The 27,614-nt window shown below is 42.5% G+C and overlaps 1 long non-coding RNA gene across 1 annotated transcript; it reads left to right on the forward strand.

Moving 5' to 3' along the window:
- Positions 1-27,536, forward strand: LOC308586475. Its single transcript, XR_014007908.1, has 2 exons — positions 1-1,102; positions 26,893-27,536. It is a non-coding gene; the product is annotated as an uncharacterized lncRNA (long non-coding RNA).
- Positions 27,537-27,614: the final 78 nt, after the last annotated feature.

A 27,614-nucleotide genomic window follows, 5' to 3' on the forward strand; every position in this document is an offset into this window, starting at 1 on the left:
AAAAGGAGTAAAAGAAGAAAGAAAGATTTAAAATAGAAATTTAGAAAATAGAAAAGTGTTCGCCATAAACAACAGTTCTATCTTATGGATCAGGGAGAGCCTGGGCAAGAAGTCGTCTTTATAAGAAGACTCCTGGTGCAATGCTGGCACTCGACTTGTGAGCCATGATAAGCCACAAAGACCTGGGTTTGAATTTGACTTCTGCCCCCAAACTCAAGATAATGCTTTGGAGGAGGGGGAGTTGTTATGTCTTCAGTATCCCTCCTTTCTCCCTGCCCCACATATTTACAAATCTTTTCAGCTGCCAGTACTATGCCAAGGATTAAACCTGCAGCTTTGTGCTAGGAATGCAGGACTCCCCATCAGGCAGTTAGGCTACCTAGTTTAATATTACCTACATCTGGCCTTACCAACATGGTGCCTGCAGGTGCTATGGTGCCCACCATTTCCTGCCAAAGAGACAAACTCCCCAGCTCCCCTCCACACTGCATTTCAGGATTCAAAGTCTACACTTGAGGAAGCAGCCCCTGGTCTCTTTCCTAGGGTTGCCAGACCCCCAGGGAAAATCTGAATTCAAGTTTTCCTGTGACCATAGCCTCCCAAATAGCAGGGGAAGGCCTTGGATCTCCAGGTGGGGAAGAGCACCTTTAAATTTTTATTACTATTAAGATCAAGACAGCATGCGGTTTGCAAGCTTCAGCACAGCAGGAGCTGGTTGCAAATAATTGCATAACCTCTCAGGGCAGGTGCCTTCCTCCTTCCATTTAACCTCTTGCCTCCAGGGTTCAGGGGTGAGAGGGATGGTACAAGAAGAGAAAAAAATGGACTGGGCTAAATAAGAGAAGGGTTATGAGCAGAGGCAGATTTAGGGGAGTTCAATTCGTTATGAGTACACATATGAGCCTGGCATGGGGGGGGGCACAAAAGGTAACAAAACATATGAAGAAGAGCAGCAGCAGGAACCAAACCTGTTGCCTCTTCTCCCTGCCGCAACTACTGGATGACTTCTTCTGGAGCCAGCTCTGAGGAGGAAAGGATAAAAATTGACCGAAGGAGACAGGCGTACTGGGAGACTGAGTGGAGACTGGAGAGCCTGGAAAAGGTATTTTATTTATTTACAGTGGTGCCTCGCAAGACGAAATTAATTCGTTCCGCAAGTCTCTTCGTCTTGCGAGTTTTTCGTCTTGTGATGCACGGTTTCCCATAGGAATGCATTGAAAATCAATTAATGCGTTCCTATGGAAACCGCCTTCAGATCAGGTCCGGGGACAGTCTGTCCCCCGACCTCTTCTGAAGGCTGGGGGGGGGACAAGGGCTTTTCTTCCCACCCCCAGCATTTTAAAAAACCCCGGGACAGCGGAGGACTTCTCCGCTGTCCGGGGCGATCTTAAAATGCTGGCGGGCGGCATTTTAAAATCGCCCGGGACAGCGGAGGACTTCTCCGCTGTCCGGGGCGATGTAAAAGCCCCTGGGAAGGCAGGCAGGGGGGAACAAAGACTTTTGCCCCCCGCCGGCCTTCAGAAGGTGTTCCTGCCCCGCCGCCCGGCTTCGGAGGAGCCTTCCGAAGCCGGGCGGCGGTGGAAGGTATTCCCGGACCTGTTTTGAAGCAAGGGACGGAGGGGAGAAGATCGCTTCTCCGCGTTGCCGCCCCTTGCTTCAAAAGGGGTCCGGGGAGAAAGGGGAAGACGCGTGCCTTCCCCTCTGTCCCCGGACCTGTTTTAAAGCAAGGGGCAGCGGGGAGAAGATTGCTTCTCCCCGTTGCCTGCCCCGCAATCTCCGAGGGGCAGAGGGGAAGACGCGCGCCTTCCCCCCTGTCCCCTCTTTTGAAGCAAGGGACTGAGGGGAGAAGATCGCTTCTCCGCGTTGCCGCCCCTTGCTTCAAAAGGGGTCCAGGGAGAAAGGGGAAGACGCGCGCCTTCCCCTCTGTCCCCTCTTTTGAAGCAAGGGACGGAGGGGAGAAGATCGCTTCTCCGCGTTGCCGCCCCTTGCTTCAAAAGGGGTCCAGGGAGAAAGGGGAAGACGCGCGCCTTCCCCTCTGTCCCCTCTTTTGAAGCAAGGGACGGAGGGAGAAGATCGCTTCTCTCCGTTGCCGCCCCTTGCTTCAAAAGAGGGGACAGAGGGGAAGGCGCGCGCCTTCCCCTCTGTCCCCTCTTTTGAAGCAAGGGGTGGAGGGGAGAAGATCGCTTCTCCGCGTTGCCGCCCCTTGCTTCAAAAGGGGTCCAGGGAGAAAGGGGAAGACGCGCGCCTTCCCCTCTGTCCCCTCTTTTGAAGCAAGGGGCGGAGGGGAGAAGATCGCTTCTCCGCGTTGCCGCCCCTTGCTTCAAAAGAGGTCCGGGGACAGCGGGGAAGATGCCAGCATTTTAAAAAACCTCGGGACAGTGGGGGACTTCTCTGCTGTCCGGGGCGATTTTAAAATGCTGGCAGGCAGCAGCGAAGTCCTCCGCTGTCCCGGGGTTTTTAAAAAACCTCTCCGCCCCCCCCCCCCGCCAGGCTTCGGAGGAGGTCCGAGGGCAGTGGGGAAGACGCGCTGCGCTTCCCCGCTGTCCCGGAGATTTCCCTATGGGCTTTCGTCTTGCGAAGCAAGCCCATAGGGAAATTCGTTTTGCGAAGCGCCTCCAAAACGGAAAACCCTTTCGTCTAGCGGGTTTTCCGTCTTGCGAGGCGTTCGTCTTGCGGGGCACCACTGTATCTTCATTTAGAGTGAAGTGGAGCCTAGAAAATCATTTCAGGGGTAAATGGGTGATGTGGGAGTTGCCTTTGAGGCAGAAGGAAATAAAAGGCTGAATTGGGAAGTTCCCAATCCCAGTCCAGCAAGGTTTTTTCCCTTCCAGCACCAGGACTGTTTAAAATAAAATCTAGATTGAAAGGGGCCTTCTGCTAGCCCAGTGGTATTTTTGGCCCCTCCAACTGTGTCTTAAACACAGAACCCGGGGAATAAACTGCGTCTGTGTATGAAATAGAAGTTGAACTGCTCTACATGGACAATTGGATAACTTTTCTTTTGCAAGGAAGCATTGTTTGACTGTCGCTCTAATGCCTGTTTTGTTTTGTTTTGTTTTTTTGCTCCTTTATTCCTTTCCAACACCCTTTTACATTTGTATGTATGCTTATAGTTTGGTGTGATCATTCTTTCATTTAGGGAAGTATCAACAGAAAATAGAGCATTTTGGAATGAAATAAGAATTTATCCTCTCTAATTGTTCACACTTAAATGAAATCCTATGGGTTTTTCCCCCCTTCTACCCTCCCTAATCCCCACAAGCACTGGAATTTAATTTTTTACCTTTAAGAAGGTGATTTAGACTGCTTGCTGCTAAAGATATTGAGGAGCAGGACCTAAGGCTGCATCTACACCACATATTGAACCCCCTCCCCCCCCAATACTCTTGGGAACTGTCATTTAAATATGCTTTAAATGTATGGTATGAACTTAGCCTGTATTAGCTCCTCAGACATTATACTGTACATCTTCTACAAGTTTGACCCCCCTGAAAAAAACCTATTTTTCCCCCCTTTCCCACTTGATTATTTATTATCAATTCCTGGCTACATTATCATCCTGGAGAATGTGATTCTGTTAAGAAACTGTATTTTACAAGACTAGTGAATAGGGGATTGATAACAAAGGCAGAACTGTATTTTACCTCAGTCTCTCTCCATAAATTATACTCTCTAATCTGCTAATTTGATGGACCCCCTTCACCCAAACAAATTCCTTGCTTCTGCCAAATGGCCAGTGTCCAGGCCATATTTACATAACATCCCCTCCTCCAGTCAGCATATGATGCAGATTATTGATTTATGGCATATTTCTCTGTGCCTGTTCAAATGAAGCTTTGATTGCTATAGTTGGAATGAACATCAAAAGGTTTCCTTAAATGTTTTCCTCCTTAGTTTCCTGCAAAAAGGTGATATTTGCCTCATAATAAATATTTTTAAATGGATCTGTTCCTCTGGTTTCTTCTAACATCACCATCCTAGGGCATTTTGACCACAAACATTGAGCTTACAAATGTTCAACGTATACACAGTTTAAATCATCAGAGCATTCAGCCTTCTGTTACTTTGGCATGGAGATAATCCACACATAAATCACGAGGGGACCAATTTCCTATGAAAATATGGTGATTTCCCATGTAATAAACACCCTCTGTCACTTATAAAAACCCCAGCAATGCCTGGCGATCTGTAGGGACGGGGCTTTGTGCAAAAGGTTTCTGTCCTCTGCTAGAGGTTTGACAGAAGGTGGCTGAGATATTTTGTGAAGAGGCTTTGCAGATTGTAAAATAGTCACTAGTTTTATAAGTGGGAGATTTAAATAAACACAAGGAGAGACTCATGTCACTTTTCATTCTCAAGCCTGTTTCTGTTTTTTCTCTTCAGGTGCACTTAAATTCATATTCACAGCTAAGGTCCTCCCAGGGGATTTTATATACCTCATTTTGTCGAGTGCTCTGCTTAAGGGCAATTGTTTTCAGTGCATTAGTGTACTTCAGCATGTTGTCAGATGGTGTTTTCAACATGTACATAATTACAGCTGGTCACTCAGGCATGGCCCATCAAGGCTCCATATCAGCTGGTTGTCAAGCTTAGATTGTCACTAGTAGTCAGAGTAACAACAGCCCTTCTCCATTATGGGGAAGTCAAAAAGCCAACTTTAGTGAATGTGGTGGAAATGGAAAACATCAGGAGCAGGCTTTATTAGGATAGTGTTGAAAATCTGGTGGTTCAATGATGAACAGGACAGAAGCTTACCAAAACTGAAATCCATTTGGTATCTAAGTATCAAAGTTCAAGAATCCTGATTCTGTCTTCCACAGCATTAGCTAGCCCTCCCAGTTTGGTGTAATCTGCAAATTTGATTGGTATCCCCTCAATTCCTTAATCCAAGTGGTTTATGAAGATGTTGGAATCTTCACATGCCCTTTCCCACTGGTGGATGGCACTAAGATAGGAAAAACACTTCATAAAATAAAAAGGGAAGCTGTTGTAGCTATTGCAATGGTGTTGTGGAGTCACTTTTCTTGCTTGGCCAGCCATTTCACTCATTAACAGAGGGGGTTAATTCAGGAAGCCCTGTTGTGTCCTAGGTTACCATATCATGTCTTATAACTTATATGGACATTGTAATCTTTGAGGACCACTTAAGCACTGAATAGCTTGCAAGCATAGATGCAACTGAAACTGGCCCAGAAAACAAACTAGAAGAGATTTTTCTTGTGAAGGATTTTATAGAGGGTGCTATCTTGTCTGGAAAAGCCCATTGTACGTTGGCATTCACTGGTGGAGGTAGATTGGGATCCCTGGAATGGAAAGCTGCTGCAGTATGCTAGTATTCAAGCTGGGGTGAATCCACCAGCCCACATTTCTCACTTTTTGGAAGCTGCTCATAAACTGACCTTGGATATTTAAATAAAGCCATTATGAGTATTCTCTATTTGTTAGCTGGTCATCAATTTTAGATGCAATTAAACTGAAATTACCTCTGATAGACACATGGTTATGAACTTTCAGCCATAACTCCCTTGGTATTGCATTATTGTTTCAAATTAAAATGGTGTTTCTCTTTGCTTAAAACCTCACATTATTTTTTTAAAAGCCAAGGTGTACCTAGAGAGTGATGAAATGCAAAACACACAGCCTTGCAGGGCCTTGTAAAAAGCACACAAAGACACATGTTCAGCACAGTAAAGATAAGAATTATGAATTTATGGTTTCACAATATTGCTTACAGCAAAGTAGTGGAAGCTGGGACCTAGGCTTTTCTAGAAAGGATAATTGGAAACAATCAATAGTCACAGGACAATATTGGCCTAATCAGTTAATCATCCCTACCCAAAGTGATAAAAATGACCATTATTAATGCTTTTTGGCATAAAGATTACTTTGGATAAAATGGCATCCTGCTTATCCACTGTTAATGTTCAGCGATTGCTTAAATAACTGTGTACTATTAAACTGAAAGGCTTAAATGTAGTCGGGTTCATACTTTTGGAAATCCCCATGTAATCAATTTGGAAGATGTGGGGATGTCAGTGGGCAACACTCGGATGGAAGTGACATTTATGATAACTGGTGCATCCAAGTGGAGGGATGTACTATACTGTAATATAGCTTGCCTATTTGCCTGCCTTCTGCCAGGTGTTCTTGGATCCAATCCTATCTTACTTGTGCCCTGGTGCCATTTTGCTTGGTGCATACAGAAAACTAAACTAGCATAGAGAAAATGCTACATTAGAACCTTTCTTCTTTTCTATTGGTAGGGAGTTTGACATGGGACAGTGTGCAAGCATGCTGCCTGTATTCTAATCACAGAGATGGAAAGGATCCCAAAGGTCAGCAACCCCTGTTGATGCAGGCAATCTACTGCTATAGCCTCCCAGATAGGTGGCAATCAGATAGGTGGAAAGTTAAGAAGCATCCATCATCTCTTTAAGCAGTCCGATCTACTATTGAGCAGCTTGTGTCATCAGGAAGTTCTTCCTTATAAATCCTCCATTTGCACCTGTTAGTTCAGATCTTAACCTCTGGAAGCACAGGGAACAAATTTGCTCCATCAACTATGTGACAGTATCATCTCTTCTCGCCTCCTGGCTAAACATACCCAAACTCCTTAATTCTTTCCTCTTCTGAATTGGCCTCCAGAACCCTCACCTCCTTTGATCCCCTCTCAGAAATCAGTTATGTTGAATCTTTGAGAAAATCCGCAAAACCTACTTAGAGCAAAGAACCTTGCTCAAAGAATCCTGGGAACTAAGTTTTGTTAAGGATGCTGGGAAATTGGAGCTCTTTGAGGGGGAAACTAAAATTCCCAGGATTCTTTGGGGGATGTCATCTGCTTTAAATGTGCATTGGATGTGCTAAATGTATGCCCTTCCTTAGTTGCCAAAGAAGTTTTTGACTGAAAGTGTTAATATTGTTTCATACTGAACTCTGCCAACATGAGACAGTCTGTAGAATGATAATAAACTTTATAGATTTTTCCTACTTCTTCCAAGAGCTTCTGAATCGCCTATATAGCTGGGATAATGAGACTAGCAGTATTTGGCTTTTGCTATCCCAGGCACAAAGGAAACACATCCAAAATCTCTGAACTATGACACTTGGCATCCTTTAAAGGAAGGAATGCAGGCAGCATACAGAGTCTCAGTTCTATGCAGCATCTCTCTGTATCAGAACTATATATAGGAATAAGTTTTAAGGACCTGCCAATGGTGTAGTAGGTGAATACCATCTGACTTCCAGGGCCAAATTACCAAACCCATTTTGCCTGATGAAATATGGAGTGGGCTCCATCCACATTGCATTGTAACCCATGGTCACATGAATTGGGTCAAAAGATGATTTTCCCTTCTACAACTAATTAGGCGTCACCAGCAACCCCTTTGTAGGGCAGTTTGTAGGGCAGCAGTTGAAGAAGGAGCAAAAAGGGTTTTCTTGTGTGTGTGTGTTTCTTGTGGCTGATTAGCTGTTTTCCCTGTGTAAAGGTCAGAGGGGGCAGGGTTTCTGTTGAGGCAGAGGATTAGCAGTTATATCCATCTTTTAGATTTAGGGGAGCTAGTCTCAAACGTTTGTTGGGGGAGACCTAGGTTTTTTTTTTTTGTGGGCGAAGTTATTTGTCCTGTCTTCAAGCTTTTCATGATGGAGGACCTCTGTAGCCACCCCCAACAACACGATCTCAAGATGGAAGGGGAGGGAACAGCTGCAGTCGCCTGCGATTCCTGCGCAATGTTTGCCATCTTGCCAAAGGTTGCAGGCAGCTTCACCTGCAGCAATTGCATGTTGATTGCCCTTTTAAAAGACAAAGTCCAGCAACTGGAGGAACGTGTAGCTACGCTCCAAAGAATTAGAGAGCTGGAGCTCTTCTTGGAAGCAACAGAGCACACCGTCCCCACCAAGGAGGAGACAGGGGACTCCCCTGAGAAGGAGGCTAGTTCATCAACACAGGAGCCAGATATATGGAGAAACGTGACTCAAAGAAGTAGGAGGCCCAGGGTTCACTCTGATTGTTTAGAAATACACAATCGCTTTGAGGTCCTCTCCCCTAGCATGGAAGACGAAGAGCAGACTCCATTTGAGGATCTCTCCCTCATTACAGTCGATCAGGTATATGAAGACGAGCAGCAAAGTCAGTCCTCAGGGAATGTGCAGGCGACCTTGGAACGGACAGCTCACGGAAGAACCCCGACCAAACCCAAGAGGAGGCGTGTAGTGGTGATAGGGGATTCCCTACTGAGGGGAACAGAAGCAGTGATCTGTGGGCCTGACAAGATGTCTCGGGAAGTGTGCTGTCTCCCCGGGGCTAAGATCCAAGATGTAACTGAACGACTGCAAGGAATCATAAAACCCACTGACAAATACCCCTTCCTCTTGGTTCATGTGGGAACCAATGACACTGCAAGCAATAGCCTCCAGAAGATCAAAAGAGACTACGAGGCTCTCGGCAGGAAATTGAAGCAACTAAATGCACAAATTGTCATCTCGTCTGTCCTCCCAGTTGAACGACGTGGCCCAGGGAGAGAGGGGAAAATAGTGGAAGTGAACAGCTGGCTTCGCAAATGGTGTAAACAGGAACGGTTTGGATTCTTAGATCACGGACTGCAGTTTCTTGAAGATGGACTTCTGGCAAGTGATGGGCTGCACCTCACAACGGTTGGGAGAAATGTTTTTGCCAAAAATCTCAGAAACCTCATCAGGAGGGCTTTAAACTGACTAATGTGGGGGAGGGAGACAGTGCTCCTGAAGGTAGGAGTCTATCAATTAATGAAGATGATCATCCAAATGTCATAGACCAAATGGAGCAAACAGCACGCGGACCTAGTGGTGGGAGGAAAAAATCCTTAAATAAGAGACACGGGGGAATGATTAATGGACTTCAATGTCTGTACACTAATGCGCAAAGCATGGGAAATAAACAAGATGAGCTTGAGCTCTTGGTACAGCAAACTAAATATGACATAATAGGCATCACTGAAACCTGGTGGGATAAGTCCCACGATTGGAATGTAATAATGGGGGGATACAATCTATTTCAGAGAAACAGACCAGACAAGAAAGGAGGAGGAGTGGCGTTATATGTCAGGGATGTGTATACCTGTGAAGAGATCCAAGATTTAGAACCTCAAAGCCAATGTGAGAGCATTTGGGTCAAAATTAAGGGAGAGAAGAATAACAGAGACCTCATTGTGGGAGTTTACTATAGATCCCCAAGCCAAACGGAGGACATAGATGATGCCTTCCTGGAACAGATGGCCAAGCATGCAAAAGGAAGGGAGATAGTAGTAATGGGGGACTTCAATTACCCGGATATTTGTTGGACGTCAAACTCAGCCAAGAGCATAAGGTCAAACAGATTCCTCACTGGCCTTGCAGACAACTTCATTGTCCAGAAAGTGGGAGAAGCAACAATAGGAACAGCCATTTTAGATCTGGTCCTAACCAATGTTGATGACCTGGTTAGTGGGGTAGAAGTGGAAGGATCATTAGGCGCGAGTGATCATGCTCTTCTGAAGTTTACTATACAGCAGAAAGGAGCAGCCAAGCATACTAGGACTCAATTTCTTGACTTTAAGAAAGCCGACTTCATAAAACTTAGGGAAGTGCTGGGTGAGATCCCATGGACAGCAATACTAAAAGGAAAGGGAGTTCATGATGGCTGGGAGTTTGTTAAGAGGGAGATAGTAAAAGCACAACGTCAGGCAATACCAATGAGACGGAAACATGGAAGGTGCCTAAAGAAGCCAGGGTGGCTATCTAAAGAACTTTTAACTGAATTAAGATTAAAAAAGGATGTGTACAAAAAATGGAAAAGGGGGGAAACCACCAAAGAGGAATTCAAACAAATAGCCAGCACGTGTAGACACAAAGTCAGAAAAGCTAAAGCACAGAATGAACTCAGGCTTGCTAGAGAGGTTAAAAGCAACAAAAAAGGCTTTTATGGGTATGTTCGTAGCAAAAGGAAGAACAAAGAAACAGTGGGGTCACTCAGAGGAGAAGATGGTGAAATGCAAACAGGGGACACAGAAAGGGCTGAACTCCTCAATGCCTTCTTTGCCTCAGTCTTCTCCGATAAAGAAAACAATGCCCGACCTGAAGATTTTGGAGCAAATGATTCAGCAAAGGAAACACAGCCCAGAATAACTAAGGAGACAGTACAAGAATATTTGGCTAGTTTAGATGTATTCAAGTCTCCAGGGCCAGATGAACTGCATCCAAGAGTATTAAAAGAACTGGCAGATGTGATCTCAGAACCACTGGCAGTCATCTTCGAGAAATCCTGGAGAACAGGCGAAGTCCCGGCAGACTGGAGGAGGGCAAATGTTGTCCCTATTTTCAAAAAGGGGGAAAGAGAGGACCCAAATAATTACCGCCCAGTCAGTCTGACATCAATAGCAGGGAAGATTCTGGAGCAGATCATTAAGCAAACAGTCTGTGAGCACCTAGAAAGGAATGCTGTGATCACCAATAGTCAGCATGGATTTCTGAAAAATAAGTCATGTCAGACTAACCTGATCTCATTTTTTGACAGAATTACAAGCCTGGTAGATGAAGGGAACTCAGTGGATATAGCCTACCTTGATTTCAGTAAGGCATTTGACAAGGTGCCCCATGATATTCTTGTAAAGAAGCTGGTAAAATGCGGTCTTGACTCTGCTACCTCTCAGTGGATTTGTAACTGGCTGACTGACCGATCCCAAAGGGTGCTCATCAATGGTTCCTCTTCATCCTGGAGAAGAGTGACTAGTGGGGTGCCACAGGGTTCTGTCTTGGGCCCGGTCTTATTTAACATCTTTATCAACGACTTGGATGATGGACTCAAGGGCATCCTGATCAAATTTGCAGATGACACCAAACTGGGAGGGGTGGCTAACACCCCAGAGGACAGGATCACACTTCAAAACGACCTTGACAGATTAGAGAACTGGGCAAAAACAAACAAAATGAATTTTAACAGGGAGAAATGTAAAGTATTGCACTTGGGCAAAAAAAATGAGAGGCACAAATACAAGATGGGTGACACCTGGCTTGAGAGCAGTACATGTGAAAAGGATCTAGGAGTCTTGGTTGACCACAAACTTGACATGAGCCAACAGTGTGACGCGGCAGCTAAAAAAGCCAATGCAATTCTGGGCTGCATCAATAGGAGTATAGCATCTAGATCAAGGGAAGTAATAGTGCCACTGTATTCTGCTCTGGTCAGACCACACCTGGAGTACTGTGTCCAGTTCTGGGCACCACAATTCAAGAAGGACACTGACAAACTGGAACGTGTCCAGAGGAGGGCAACCAAAATGGTCAAAGGCCTGGAAACGATGCCTTATGAGGAACGGCTAAGGGAGCTGGGCATGTTTAGCCTGGAGAAGAGGAGGTTAAGGGGTGATATGATAGCCATGTTCAAATATATAAAAGGATGTCACATAGAGGAGGGAGAAAGGTTGTTTTCTGCTGCTCCAGAGAAGCGGACACGGAGCAATGGATCCAAACTACAAGAAAGAAGATTCCACCTAAACATTAGGAAGAACTTCCTGACAGTAAGAGCTGTTCGACAGTGGAATTTGCTGCCAAGGAGTGTGGTGGAGTCTCCTACTTTGGAGGTCTTTAAGCAGAGGCTTGACAACCATATGTCAGGAGTGCTCTGATGGTGTTTCCTGCTTGGCAGGGGGTTGGACTCGATGGCCCTTGTGGTCTCTTCCAACTCTGTGATTCTATGATTCTATGATTCTATGATTCTTCCGTGTGACTTGCTTTACTTTGCTTAGATCACAGCCAGCAGTTCCTCAGACCTTTGAAAACAAGCTGAGTTGAGATTCCAGACAGCATAGGTGCTTTTCAGAGGACCAGTGAATGTGTAGGGCAGTGGTCAGGTTCACGTCAGTGGTTCCTGCTTCCCACCTGGTTCTCTGAACAGAGCCCATGTATATACAACTTGTGCACATGTAGGTTCATTCTCTCTCTCTCTCTCTCTCTCTCTCTCTCTCTCTCTCTCTCTCTGTGTGTGTGTGTGTGTGTGTGTATTCTGCATTTTCAGGGCACCAAGTTGCGTGGGGAGAAGAGCCTTCATGCATACATGTTCCACATCTGAAAGAGCAGATGAATGCATGAAAACCAGGAGTGGGTCATGATCCCAAGGACCTCAATCCCTCCACATATTCACTGGTCCTCTGAAAGGGATTATGACAACTGATAGTATAAATAATTCTTGCCAATGGCCAATATAATATGAGACAAGTTATACATTTGACTCTGGAAGAAAAGTTTTCAAAGTAGTGATTCTGTGGATGTGAGACCTTTCCAGAGATAAGAAAAGCTAAGTTTGGGTTAATCAAAAGACACTATTTGAGGTCAGACATTAGAAATACAGCTTCTATCAGACTGTTCTAGCAGACTGTCAAAATGCAAATTCTCCAGCAGTCACAGCACTCATAATGTCTTCAAAGATACTAGTGAATCCATCTGGACACAATTATAGCCCTTTCTACCATTTGTTCCGTCCAGATCATTTGGCTCCTATGCATCAATAAATGCCTGCGTAATGGTCCTAATAAAATGTGGACTGCTAATGAGACACAGTACCAATATTGGTATAAATATAAGCTGGAGTAAAGCTACAAACAGCACAAATTAGGTTTTCCTAATGCACCTTTCACATTGTTTCATGGTCCAGGGTAGCTTCTTTTTATATCACATTTATATATCCTATGGTTAAATGGGTGCAAGGGTGGCAGTTGTGTGTTAAACAGTCAATTAAACACAGAAGAACCAGCCAAGACAGAGCAATGCATGTGGCGTTGGTTGCCTCATGATATTTTTCTTTTGGGCGGGGGGTGGGTGGAATCTAAGCCATATATGCAGACATGACTTTTGTGACATGACTACTGCTATGCTGTTTTGGTATTAGAACGGAAAGGTGAAGATTAATCTTGTTGCCCACCTACAGTTGCAAAAGAAATAAAAGTCTAGGAAGAGTTAGGCTGTAATTAGGCAGGCAGCCTTCTTGCAAAACTTCAGGAATAGGTCAAAGATTTTCTTATTCCAGCAGGCATTTTAAGGTAGTGTTTGGCTTTATGATAACTTCTTAGTGTTTTATTCTCTGTATGGTTTATTATTATGTCCATCATTTAGAAATGCTAATGATTAAGCAGTATATAAATGTCCTAAATGTATAAAACACTAGATTCTATACACATCTGAGAATAAACCCCAGTGAAAACAATGGGACATACTTCTAAGTACGTATGCATGGGATTTTGCTATTACATATTTTAATTGTGGGCTTTGTAATCAGCCTCTTTGGCTTGGAATAGTTTTATGTAAACCACACACAACCAGAACACTTATTCATAAAGATCCATATATACAACAGATCTACCAATAATGAAAGAATAGATATGTGTGAGATTTTTTTTAAAATTGCCTATAAAAATGGTAGAGATGGACACCTCAAAACCACAAGTTGTTTTCTGGTTTTTCTTTAATCAACATAAGGCAAAAATTTACATTGAGGAGGAAACCATCCATACCTTGTGTGTCATAATTACTGTTTAGCAATCTCGCACTAAGAAAAATTTATTAAAACTTCATGACTCATTAATAGTAAGTGATCACAATCACTTAATAGAAGAGGAAAGTGAGCTAATGATAGAAACTCTGATTAATGATTTTAACCTTAAGACACGAAGTCAAGTGAAATTAATAGCTCTGGATAGTGAATGTAAGGTTAATGTCTCATGCAGAATGCCTCTGAGTGGAGGCAACTGAGAAACACAAACAAGGACTGGGTTGCACAGACAGATTTTTTCATGTGTACTAGGCAGCATCTTTTACTACCAGCATTTTTCTAAACCAAGTTGGAAGGTTTTGTGCAAGCACAATAGCTAATCAGAGGGGAGGGGCAGGGAAATACATAATTAAAATGCTACAATATCAGTATGAAAACCTTCAAACTCTTGAAATATTTTCAGAGCGAGGCTTATTAGGGACATAAAGAAGCTGTTTTCTACTAAATCAGACTACTGAGCCATCCAGCTCAATATTACCTACACTGACAGGCAGCAGCTCTCCAGGGTTCCAGGAAGAAGCCTTTCTCCGCCTTGCTTGGAGATGCCAGGGATTGAACCTGGGACCTTCTGCACATAAAGCATGTGCTCTGCCCAGCAGCGGATGTGACAGTGGGGCTGAGTCTGGCTGAGTCACTGCAGCATACTGGGACAGAAGGTGGGAGGGGCATGCCAAAGTCAGCGCAGTGTTAATGTGCTGGCTGCCTCTACCGGCGTGTTTGTACTATACTGATATCACTGCTGCTGTGCCCTCTCCCCTTCTTCATCCTAATATGCTGCAGCAAGCAACTGGATAGAGGTCAAGGCCTTGCACGACATTCACTGTTGACTCTCCTACCTTGGTGCACCCTGCACTGTTAGAGAAGAACACTGTGTGTGGATCATTATGGGATGAGATAGTTGCCTTTAATAGAGGATAGTCCTAGCATTCAAGTGAGCAGGCAACCTTTCCATAGCCTGGTCCCATATCACATACAGTAGCAGTTCCATGAACTGACAGGACAACTGTTTCAGATGCTGTGTGCATACCTCAAAGGGCATCACTTACACTTTAACATCTGGATATGGCTAATGCATTGGGGCTGTACCAACTGGTGGTATTTAAAACTCAGGACAAAGATAAAGTCAGAAGATTTAACCCTGCCTTTAAAGAAAAGAGCTTACACATAAAACCTGGTATATCATGTGGCACTGGGCCAGAACTCTTTTTCCATTGTTTGGACAATAACTTTTTGTAAATGCAGGAAACGGTCTCATTTCAGGCCATACTACAAGGTCATCCAGCTCCATATTATTTGCTTCAGAGAGGAGGAACCTCAGGGCCAGGCTTCAAATATAGCCCAGGCTTCTCTATTTCATCAGTTCTGCTTTACAACATGAGGTTGTTTTGCCTGACTGAACTGTGTCCTTGAACTCTGATATTGCCTCTTGCTTGCCTGGGTGGAAGATAGAGGGGTGTGTGAGTGTGTGCTGAAAATACCCTGCTGCATAAAGGTAGCATTTGCATTTGTTGCTCTGCCCACTTTTGATTCTGCCCCCCCCCCCATGGGCATGTGGCCCTAGGAAAGTTGCCTAGAATGGAATATGGCCCTTGCCTGGAAAATGTTCCCCACCTTAGGTTTACTCTAACTAGCAGCCACTGTCCAGGGTCTCAAGCAGAGATCTTTCCTGTGACCTTATCTCTAATTGTTTTAAACTAGAGACACCAGGGCTTGAACATAGGATCTTCTGGAGGCAAAGCAGGTGCTCTGTCACAGAGCTGTTGTTGCTCCCCCTCCCACCCTTTAGAAATAAGCATTCAATGTTGGAATCCTCACCTGTAGTATGTGCTTTCCCCGACCCTGAATGTAAGAATCCTGCAGCATAAGAGTTACCATAATTGGTAAAGGAGGATATAAGGAATTTAGGCTTTATTGCTAGCTCGTGTCAGCTTCAACATTCCACTTATTCCTTTGCTAGCTTTATTCTATACAAACTATTAAAGTATCATATTAAGAGTCTAGACTGTGAATAGGATATGCTTTCCCTCCTTTTTAAGTCAAAAGTGTAATAATGTCTAATCTCACTAAATAAATAGTGAAATTTGAATCTATAAAAAGTTCATTTTAATGTTCAAATTCAGGTGGTTGTGCTTTGTTAGACTATTGTAGGAAAACAGCAAAGAATCTCACAGCATTGTTAGAGTATCTGTTCTTTTATTTAAACTTTTATCAGTTAATTATTATTTTGAAAACTTAGAAACTGAAAATTTAAACATCGTCTGTCAACCAGTACCAGACAGTTTCTGCTCTCTGTTTTTATGGGTTATGCTGCATGCCAGAGGAGTCCATATGTTCAGTTCAAGCTTTTAAGATATAGTCATGCTATGATGGGATATGTCTTCTTGTATCAGTCCTGTTCATGAAGTAAATAGAGCTTTGCCTTGTTTCAAAGTGATTGACCTCAAATAACATGCTGACGCTGTGTAAGGTTTTCCATCGGAGGCAGAGCAGTTTGTCATGCCATTTGTCAATGGACATGCAGCATTCATATTTCCAGCACTGTGTTGCAACAGGCCTAGTTGCCACAATCATGAGCAAAACCAGTATCTTACATAAAGTTCTCTCATTCTCACCCATGACTATAGATAACAGGCACAGCCCATGGCCTCTCTCTCTCTCTCTTGATGACCTCCATTTGTCAAAGTACTCTCTTCCCAAAATTCTTCACTTCCACACATTCCCACCAAAGATGTACGTAGTACCTCTAGCTGGACACCCTCTTCAGCATCAATGAGACCCTTGCCCACCAGGTGCACTGTTGCAGTAATTTAATGAAATTTTCTCTGACTTGTGCAGAGACAGACCTGAAAGGTTTCCAATTGTAGATTCTATTCCACACTGCATTGTTGTTTTCCACACCCACATCTTTCTCCCAGACACTTTAAAGACCCTTAGTAGTACTGATGGAGGTATTAAGTAGGCTATCACACAACTTCGATATGATAACCAAACAAATGTCCTGTACTCTCTGAACCAATGTCTCATGTGCTGTCAAGGGCAGAGTAACTTACATCTTAATAGTGAGCTTGGAACCATCCTACTCCTTCTTCATGTTTTCTCAGAAAGGTGCTCTTCAAAAGCATCATGGATGTTTATGATCCGTTTTTCAACAAAAGCGTGCACACTATTATTTTATTTACCGATTCCTCAATCAGGGCCAAGAAATCAGTTGTAAATTATTCATTGAGCAAATTTCACAAAACTTTGGCTTTTGCCATACATAGCAAATGTTCAGTTCACTGAGTTCCACAGGGCTTGCTCTGAAGTAAGTGTGCATAGTATCAGGCTGATTCAAGTTTCAATTTCACAGAAATTGTGGCTCCTGTTTTTGCTGAGCTCCTGGGTCATGCAGTTCACTGCAGGATGCTATAATTTAATGGTACAGGCAGGCGGCTTCATTAAAAATTAAGCAAAATCCTTATTGTTGTGAAGCAACTCCAATGAAACCAGTGAGATGTTTAGCAAAATTCTAATGCATTTTTACTGCATTCAGTGGGGCTTACTCCCCAGTAAGTATACAGCAAAATCCTACTTGTGTCTACTCAAAAGTGCATCCCATTGAGATTCACTCCCAGGTAAAAGTGTGTATAGGATTGCTGTGCTAGTCCCAACTTTCATTGGATAGCTCCTTAAAGCAGTGTTAGAGTGCCCGTTCTTTGTTTCAGCATAAAAGGCTGGAACTTCTTAAAAGTTTGGAGTCTCAAAGGGCCATCTCCCTCTATATCCCACTGTTTCCGTAGCTTTGTGTTGAAAAATTGCATCACCTCTTGTTTCTGTCCTGTGGATTTTGATAGCAAGAAAGAAACTATGAGCAGATGGCTAGTGTGCCATTCTGTTCACATAACCATTTCCATCTGACAGCCATTGCTCATTCTCTATATGAGGGACGCCCTATCCAGTTGCGCAGTGCCAGTTGCCGTGTGTGCTGCTTTAAAGGGCCACCCGTCTATTGCTTGGTCTGCCAGGCCACAATCAGAAATTGGATGCAATGTTCCTTAACTGCCTCTTCCCAGCCTCTTTCCAGACAGTCAAAGCATTTGTAATTATCCTGTAATGGAATTGTTGACCCCCCACAAAAAGATGACATTTACTTATTTCTTTTTAATTTACAAAGAACTAAAGTTTATTTGGTATTCCACCCCACTCTCCTTTTCAGCTATGTATATTTTTGTGCATAGTGTGAAAGCATTATACCAACAGATAAAGAAAAACAAAATTGCTTCCAAAGTCACGAGTTCAAAGAATGGACTCCAAGTCTAAATCAGCGTCAAGGGGAAACAATGGATAGTAGTGTTCGTTCCTTAACAGCAATGTACCTGACAGAATGATTGAGGAGGCCTGACCCACTGTACACTTCAGGAAGGGTAGAGGAGGAGGATACAGAAATCTCTAGGACAATGTACTTATCATTTATAAAAGCTAGCAAAATGAATATTTGCTACGAGGATAGCCTTCAAATAGAAACTAAGGTGGGCAATTTGTCATTCAAATCAGAGTTGAGTGGAAGATCTCTTTTTATAGAGCCCACTCACAGTGTATATTAATATTCTGGCTATCAAATGCTATAATTTATTTGATCTCTCCCTACCCCCATATAATCCCTGTAATATTCTAATAGACTATAAAATTATTTAATCCAAACTTTGCATTCTATTTCCTGTCTGCTGCAGTTCTTAACTACTTACGTTATACAAAAATAACACAAACTCCAACAAATTCATGGGTGACAGGGGCATTCAGACAGCTTTTCCCAGCATGAGCAGGATTAATCACAGTTAATCATTTTCAATACTGCACAATGAGAGATACAGCTTCATAGAAATCACTTTAAGCAAAACCAGGGCACCCTCAAGTCTTCAAGTGAATCTCTGTAGCCATTTTGGCCTTGTGACTGGATTTACAGGCTTTCTTCTTACCTAAAAGCAATGCAGTATGTGTGGTAAAGAGAAGACCTTATAGGACAAAGGTCACTAAAGTACCAGCACCAGTTCCCAAAACCCATTCAAGTTCCTTGCTTCACAGAAATTCTGCCCATCAGTGTGAAATGACTTAGGGAATTTAGGGAACAGATTAGAGCTTCATGCCATTTAGAAAAATGGTAACATTCCTATAAATTCTTATCACAATAAGTAGTTTACTAGCTTCTGTCCAGCCCTCAAACACCAAAAAAATAATATATATATATAAAAAAAAATAGTAACTTCAATGGAAAGCAACAAAGTTAGTTGACTGAGAAATGGGGCATCATTATCTTTTATTAGCCTGTATACGCCTCTAGAAGAAGTACAACATTTTTGCAATTAGCTTTGATACGAGGGTAATATTAAAACCATGGAAACTCAATGATTTTTCATACCTGGAAGTTTTACTTCATTGGTGGGAATAAATCTGCTTTTAAATATTGCAGTAGCTCACACGGATGAATTAGGGATGCGGTGTAGGGGAAAACCCTATTTCAAACAATCCATTGGTGTAACAACCTGCAGCTTCATGCCCACAGAATGGGGTGATCTGGAGTAAACTGGACTATCATACTGCTTTAAATAGTCATGGCTTCGCCAAAAGAATCCTGGGAACTGTAATATGTTGAGGGTACTGAGAGTTGTTAGGAGACCACTATTCCCTTCACAGAGCTACAATTCCCAGAGTTCCCTGGGAAGGATTGGTGGTTAAACCACACTGGAATTGTAGCTCTCACACTTGGAAGGAAACATGACCTTAGAAGGGAAATAGCTTCTCTAACAAACAGAATCTACCAGATCAGCTCTGCTATCTGTTCTGGAAGTCCATCCCCCTTCAAGGCAAAATAAAAGTTTGGCTATGCAGGCTGTTTTGTTTCCTCTGCTTTTCTACCAGTATTTGTAGGTACTGAAGACACTCAGGATATTATGGTTATAAGGGAGATCTTGCCCATCATAAAGAAGGTTGATTAGACTTGGTACTCTGGTGATGATAAGAAATCCAATCATACTTAAATACACAATACCAATTCTCACCAAGTCATAGAAAATCCCAACTATGAGATTAGGACACATCAACAGAGGGAGCAAATATGCAGGAATGTGAAAGTATTAAAGAAAGGCAAGACGGGGTAAAAAAACCCAAAAAACCTCATTCTGACTGGCCTCAAACTTGGCTGCTGTATCCAGTCAGTAATTAACTCCTAGTGGCTGCATGACAAAATTCTGCTGTTGGCACCTGATGGAGGAAAAGAGACAGAAGTTGCAGCTGCTGTAGTCAAATGGTCAGAGAAACCTTTAGGGAGGAAAACCTTGGTGGAACAGGAGCAGTGCTTAGAACAGGCAGAACTGAATAAGAAGGATAAAAGAGGCGGCTTTTAATAAAGTCCAGATGCTCAGGGCCTATCCCAAGAGAAACAAATGAAACAAAGTGGAGAAATGCGGATTGTATTTATTGCTAAGCCTCAAGATTCCTAAATAATAAAGCAGGGGCATGAATTAAATATCTGATTGCCTAAAAGCCACCTTTGCTTGTAAGCTTGTAAGTATGAACTAGCCAAAGAGTAAAAAAGTGAGTTGTAAAAGTATAGGATTGTATCTGAGTCCTACTTAGAGTAGACCCATTGAATATAATATGCTTAAGTTAATCATGTCCATTAGCTTCAGTAGGTTTACTCTGAATAGGTGCAGCATTTGATACAACTCATAAAATTCTAAGTTACTGCATCAGGTCCCTTTCTACCTAAAAATACTCATTCACAGTGAAGACCCACAAATGGATGACTCTTCTGTTCAGCCAATTGTTGACAACCACTGAAAATATCTGAGAGTGGATTGTGCAGAGGATGTCTTAATGTGACTTAATGTGATTTAGAAAATATATTTGAAAGCTATAAGATCACTCTGTCCACCCAGCAACCATTTTGATCTCATTTGACCTACCACATTTACTGCCTTTTCCCCATTATCTTATTTTTATATGTTAACAATGCACATGCTACTCATCCCATATCTAAGTTACTTAGAAGCAAAGTATAGGACAAGGTAAGCCTTGTGTGATTCCTATCAAAAGCCAACACACACTCAAATACTATTATAGGTCAATGAATGGAAATATATAGGAGACCTATGAGTACAGGGTGGCGGTGGTGGAGAGGAAAATGGAAAGGAATGGAGTATACTATAAAAACATCTTCAGACGTACAGGTTAAATGTTTAATGAACAGAGATGAATATAATTCACAGATAGTCAATGTGGTGCCCTCCAGGTGTTGTGGACAATTACCACCATCCCTTACCACTGGCCATGCTAGCTGGGGATGATGGCAGTTGTAGTCCAAAATGCCAGAAGGGCACTACATTGGCCACCCCTCATTACTAATTACTAAAGTGGCAGAAAGGGCAGATTCCAGTTCAGATTGTTTTGAAGACCATTACTATAAAATATGAATGAAAGTCTATTGTAAGTGATAAAGGAAAGCTGAAAATAACTAGCTGTCTTATTTTGAGGAAAACAAAGCAAATCACTTTTACACAAGCCCATACAGAGCTTGTCTGAGGCCCAGGGCAGGAGTCTTGTCCATAAGATGCGCCGTCATGGTGGCACCTAATCTGATCTGACGTTACATGCTAGTACACAGTAATTCAGGTCCAGATTTTACTGTTGAAGCCTTGCAGTGCATACAGACAGGCATGATTATCTTGCCCATGGCTATTTTGCCCTTTAAGCCCCCGGTCAGCTGGGGGACACGGGGCATTCTTGGCATGACACCATAAGTTTGGTAGGCCCTTGGCAGGGCCCCCTGGCCAACTTAGCCCTCCAAGGCCCGTGGGAAGTGTACCCAGCTGCCTCCCCCTCTTTGCAGCCATGTTTTCACAGGCTTTTGATCAGAGAGCCTTTAAATTAAGATGTTGATGGACTTGATCAAATTTCCGTTCCATAAAAAGAATATAATGTGGAGACAGGGGGAGGGAATGCCAAGCTAACTTTTGAGAGGGAAAATGCAACAAGAAGGAACAAAAGTAAAATGACCTTCCAAAGTCAGAGAGACTCTGAATGGCCGCTAATTGAAATGTCATAGGAGGAAGTGAGCTGGTAAGCGAAAGCAAATATTTAAAAGATGAGAAATCCTTCACAGTCAACTGGATTAATTTTCTGCCAAGTTCATCACAAGCAAATCTATTTGAGGTGATGTTGTGGAAAGTGGTGGGTTAGCATACATTGTCTGGAATCTGAGGAATGCATAATGCAGGAAGGCAGATAATGACTGCTGGGATCACTTGGCCCCCAGGTATATGAAGAGCTGGCTAGTTAAAGGTTGTTTGCCATAATATTTTATTCAGAGCATTTAGAAGTAAATAAGTAGGAGCTGGAAAGACAGAGCAATTTTCAGGAGAAAAATGAGCATGTTGAATTTTCCAGCAAACCTGAACTGTTTGCATTCAGTCAGCAATTAGAGGGAAATGCCAAGCCATAATATTGGAGCCGTTTAAGTAGGAATTAGTAAGGTGCTCTGATCCAGGTATCTGATGCTGGAGCTCCAACATCCATTATAGCAGAGGGAGCCAATCCCCATGTGCACCACTTTGCACAGATGGATCAATTTCCTCCTTTAACATAACTGGCGATCTCCCTCTACGCATGTGCAAGTATGCCTGGTACTCTAAACTGGTGCAGAGAGGGACAGTTTTACTGACTCGCTCTTGACTATTAATTTTAAGAGGAAATGTATCGCAGAGTATCAGGTTTGTTAGTAATGTTTTTGGGGGTGCAGGGTGGGGGTGGGTACAGACCCACCTGCTCGTCTTCTAACTAGCTAGCCAAGCAAGCTATTCATACTCCTCCATTATGACTCGTATTCCCTCACAAAACCTCACCACACACTAGTTGAGGATGGACACTGACACTATTCTGACTTTTCGCTCACCCACCAACAATAAACAACTTCTTACAAAATCAATTTTCTTTATTATGTTCCATTCATCTTTCCTTTCTCAAATCCTTATCGTGAATTGTTGTTGTTGAATTCAATATTCAACAGTTTGGGAAAATAGCTTCTCATAGGATTCGAATTGTTCCCAAACATCCTCCTGGCCTCATTTGAGAAACATTAATTAGGGGAAAGAAAATCACAATTTGCAAGGCACAAGATGGAATGCATTTGTAGAAAGGATGCTGGTTCTCCTTTTCTTCCCACAGCTTCAGTAGTTTTCTATACATTTCTCTAATACAGTGGAACCTCGGGTTGTGAACTTGATCCATGCGGGAGGCACGTTTGCAACCCACAGCGTTCGCAATTTGCAGCACCGGGTCTGCACATGCATGGGTCGCGATTCAGCGCATGTGCAAAGTGCGATTTAGCGCTTCTGCGCATGCACCGAAACCTGGAAGTAACCCGTTCCGGTACTTCCGGGTTTGGCACGGTGCGCAACCCGAAATCACGTAACCTGAAGCGTCTGTAACCCAAGGTTCCACTGTACTTCATGATCTTGGAGCAGGTTCATGGAGCATACCTTAAATTGTTAATTTGTTTCCCAAAACGATGGCCCTCATAAACTTTAATGTTTTACAGAACTTATGTAATTATAAATATCTGCTTGGAGCTGCAGCCCCCAGAAAGCATCACAAAGTGCATGGTTTTTATCCATGCATCTGTACTTCTTATTTCCCTTACTTGTATAGAATGTCTGAAGCACCTCTTGCAGCTAAATATAGCCTAGCCTTATTGGAGCAAGCGGTGCATTTGCAAATCTGAGAAACTATCATGCAGAAATGCTGATGGGGATACTGAGGCTGCATACATACCATACATTTAAAGCCCCAGTCCCGGGAACTGTAATTTACCCTTCACAGAGCTACAATTCCCAGGACCCTTAACAAACTACACTTCCTATCATTCATTGGGAGAAGAGGAAATGTGTTTTAAATGTACAGTGTGTATGCAGTTTGAAATGACAGTACTTTCTTACAATGAAAGTTAAAACAAAACATTAAAAATGGTTTTGGCTTCCCTGTCCTTAATATCAGCTTAGACCAATACAGGCCGCCATCACCATGCAAAGGTGCTTGCATTCTTAACTGTCTTTGTGCAGCATGCATTTTCTATAGCTAACAGACATGCACAGTGAGAACTTATGAACACAAAATCAAATGTTATTTTGTTTGCTGGGCACTCAATACGTGCAATTAGAGTAGATGGAAGCAGGCAAAAAATAAAAAAGGAACAATTTGCTTACTTCAGTGCTGCAGATAATGACTATGTTGACAAGGTCACCTTGCTATATTGACATTGTCCATGCTGTAGTCAACTAATAATAATAATAAAAAAATCTCTGCATTTATCCAGAGATGTTGTGGGGAAATAAATTTCAGTCAATGTCCAGGCTTATTTAGAATAAGTAATTCACTGTATTGGAGTTAACAGTAATTGGTGTGGATATTGGCCCTGATCCAGAATTCAGGAGAGCCTAGGAACAGGATACACATATCCTACCTTTATTCAAGGATCTGCCTTGCCAAAAGTATGATCAGCACTATCATCTTTGATAAAACCAACAACATGTCTCGTGGAAAGAGGGGCTAGTGGCTGCCTGAATTCACACACAAATGGTAGACCTTCTTTGCTGAACACAATAGCATCCGTCAGCATACACCCCTATCCACTTGTGGTGGTTGCTTCCGACACAGCAGTCTTGTGTGTCTGTAGACTATTCTCCTGAATCTTCTGTGTTCAAGTCTTGTTCCACATGTAGATCAGTATTGCTGCATGCATGGAGGGGGAATGCCAAGTTTCTGCTACTTAAAGTAAAAAAAAGCCACGTGTATAAATAACTCATTAAAACCATTACAAGGAATTACAGTTGTGGATATTAAACAATCTGATGTTGTCACAATCCCCTCCCCAGGCAATTTTTTGATTAGTTTCTACATGGAAAAATACACTAAAGTTGACTGGTAATAGTATCCTCATTGGTTATTTCACACATTACACAGCACAAAGCCAGGTTTTTCAAAGATACCCTTGACAGGGTGCCACAGCCAATCCTGGCTTTCAAACAATTGTACCCATGTGATACATTTATCTTCAAACTGTTGTTGATGCACTTGGAACTAACATTTTCTGCCCCTGAAAACAAGTAATGTCAATGTGTACAACAGCCCTAATTTTTTTTGGAAAAAATAAGTTTTAAACATTATCGAAAAACCATTTGTAGTATCTCATCACTTTAAAAGAAGTAAGGTTGTATGTTCTATGATGTTAAGTGGGCCTGAAATTATTCCAAAATACTTACAGGATTATTATTATTATTATTATTCCCCACCCATCTGATATAGAATTGTCTTTTAAAAATATTTAATACATCTAGAAATTCAAGCACAGCTTGATATGCCATGCAGTTCTTGGAAACATGACAAACTAAATGGAAAATAATGAATTCATTTGTCTTGTGTAGCTGTCTCCCACTTTTAATAACATCAAAAGCTAATCGTTGTTGATAATGTAGCCACTACTCCTTTACTTTAAGTGCCACAAAGCCACCAGATTCAGAATAAAGACAGTCCTTAGGACAAGTGCTGCCTATCTGATGATATCTGAAGGCTTCAGGAATCCCTTTTAGACACTAAACAACATCCTCCTGATCTTTCATAGAGAGTCAGTCTCAATGAATGAAAATCAAAATGACTTGAATCATGTACAAGGGCAATATAGCAAATAAAATCCTTTAAACCATGCAAGGCTCTGATCTTTCAAACCTTTCATGGCAGCAGTCCCATGAGCTAGAAGCAAATGACTACTGTTGGGTTTTTGTTTTTGAAAAGAAACTTGATACTTTGCCTGCAACTCTTAGTGCTTTACAATTCAAACTATGGTATCATTCTGCAGTAAACTCTCTTGGGTCTACTGAAATCATCTTAATCCTAAATGTGTTAATGTGACAATGTCACATATTGGCTTCTGTTGTCACAGATTAACAGTGTAATCCTATACATATCTATGCAGAAGTAAATCCCATTGTGTTCAGTGGGGATTAATCCTATGTAAGTAGATATAGGATTGCTGCCTTAGTCACTTTGTGCAAGGCAAACAGAAGCAGAAATCTCCGCCAATCAGTTACACATGACAATTATTGATCATTGTAAATAGCTAACATTTATCTGCCTCACTGGGTTGCACTAAAATAGCTGTCTCTGTCATAGCAGAATCCCACTTAGAATAATAATAATAATAATAATAATAATAATAATAATAATAATAATAATAATAATAATAATTTATTTGTACCCCGCCCATCTGGCTGGGTTTCCCCAGCCATTCTGGGCGGCTTCCACAGAGACCAAAAATACACTAAAATGTCACACATTAAAAACTTCCCTAAACAGGACTGCCTTAAGATGTCTTCTGAATGTCAGGTAGTTGTTTATCTCTTTGACATCTGAAGGGAGGGTGTTCCACAGGGCGGGTGCCACTACCGAGAAGGCCCTCTGCCTGGTTCCCTATAACTTGGCTTCTCGCAGTGAGGGAACTGCCAGAAGGCCCTCGGCGCTGGACCTCAGTGTCCCGGCAGAACGATGGAGGTGGAGACGCTCCTTCAGGTATACTGAACCGAGGCCATTTAGGGCTTTAAAGGTCAGCACCAACACTTTGAATTGTGCTTGGAAACGTACTAGGAGCCAGTGTAGGTCTTTCAAGACCAGTGTTATATGGTCTCGGTGGCCGCATTCTGGATTGGTTGTAGTTTCCGGGTCACCTTCAAAGGTAGCCCCACATAGAGCGCATTGCAGTAGTCCAAGCGAGAGATAACTAGAGCATGCACCGCTCTGGCAAGACAGTCTCGGGCTGGTAGGGTCTCAGCCTGCGTACCAGATGGAGCTGGTAAACAGCTGCCCTGGACACAGAATTGACTGCCTCCATGGACAGCTGTGAGTCCAGAATGACTCCTAGGCTGCACACCTGGTCCTTCAGGGGCACAGTTACCCCATTCAGGACCAGGGAGTCCTCTACATGGTAGTAAGATGAGTCATCTCAGTTCTGTGACTAATTCATACTCACTGTGGCCCCTTTCTACTGATTTACCCTTGTTGCAGTTGAACAGAGATGGATTGCTCTTCAGATGTTGCACTCCCTCCCATCAGTCCCAGCCATCATGGTGAATGATCAGGGTTGAGGGGAATAGTAGTCCAGCAATATCAGGTGAGACACAGGTTCCCCATAGCTACACTAGATCTAGTTCAGATGTCCTAACACAGTCCATATGGAACATTACCACTGGGTGCCAAATCAACACACTTAGTATATCCAATCAGCTGATTGGAAACTCCTTTTATGTCTGCAGGAATACCTCAGCTCAAAGATTGTACTAGTTACTACATCAGATATACTGAGCATGTGAAATAATCAGCTATTTGGAAGCTCCATATTCTGCAATCCAGCCCGGCACGTAGAAGGTCAAGCAACACCCACACCTGTTTGTGTGGAAGAAAATCGAGCAAACCTCCTAGCCATCTGCTGTGCTTGTTGTTTCCTGTATTTGGGCAAGGAACTGAAAATGGCCAAAGTTTTATACTGTACCTCTTTCCCCAGAAGCAAATATAGGCAGATAATGGTGTTTCTTTAGAATAATTAAGATTCATGTCATTTTTATTCAATCAACAGTAAAATAACTAAACTGTATAATTACAATAAAGAAGACCAACAGTTGTATAGCTGAACTTTTCTGTCTTTTTTAAAATATATCCTCAGAAAGATAAAATAATTTTAGGTTACTGAAATATTCACAATGGTTGTTTCTTGTTAATATAGGATATGTTTTTCTTTTCTTTTTTACTTTTTGTCATGGCTAAATGATCATAATCAGAAAAATAAAAGCAGTGTTAGAAAGTTTAATATCGCTCTCTATTTCTTCAGAAATTTTGAAGAAAACGTGTGTTACATTGGTATATGACTTACAATGGTTTCACAGCAAGGACTGCAAAACCACTTACATATATAAACATGGAAGAGAATGCTAAAACATTAAAACATTGGTAGCCATCTATAAACACGAAGAAGTTTCAT

Source organism: Podarcis bocagei, assembly GCF_964188305.1.
Source record: "Podarcis bocagei genome assembly, chromosome: 4".
Classification (NCBI taxonomy): domain Eukaryota; kingdom Metazoa; phylum Chordata; class Lepidosauria; order Squamata; family Lacertidae; genus Podarcis; species Podarcis bocagei.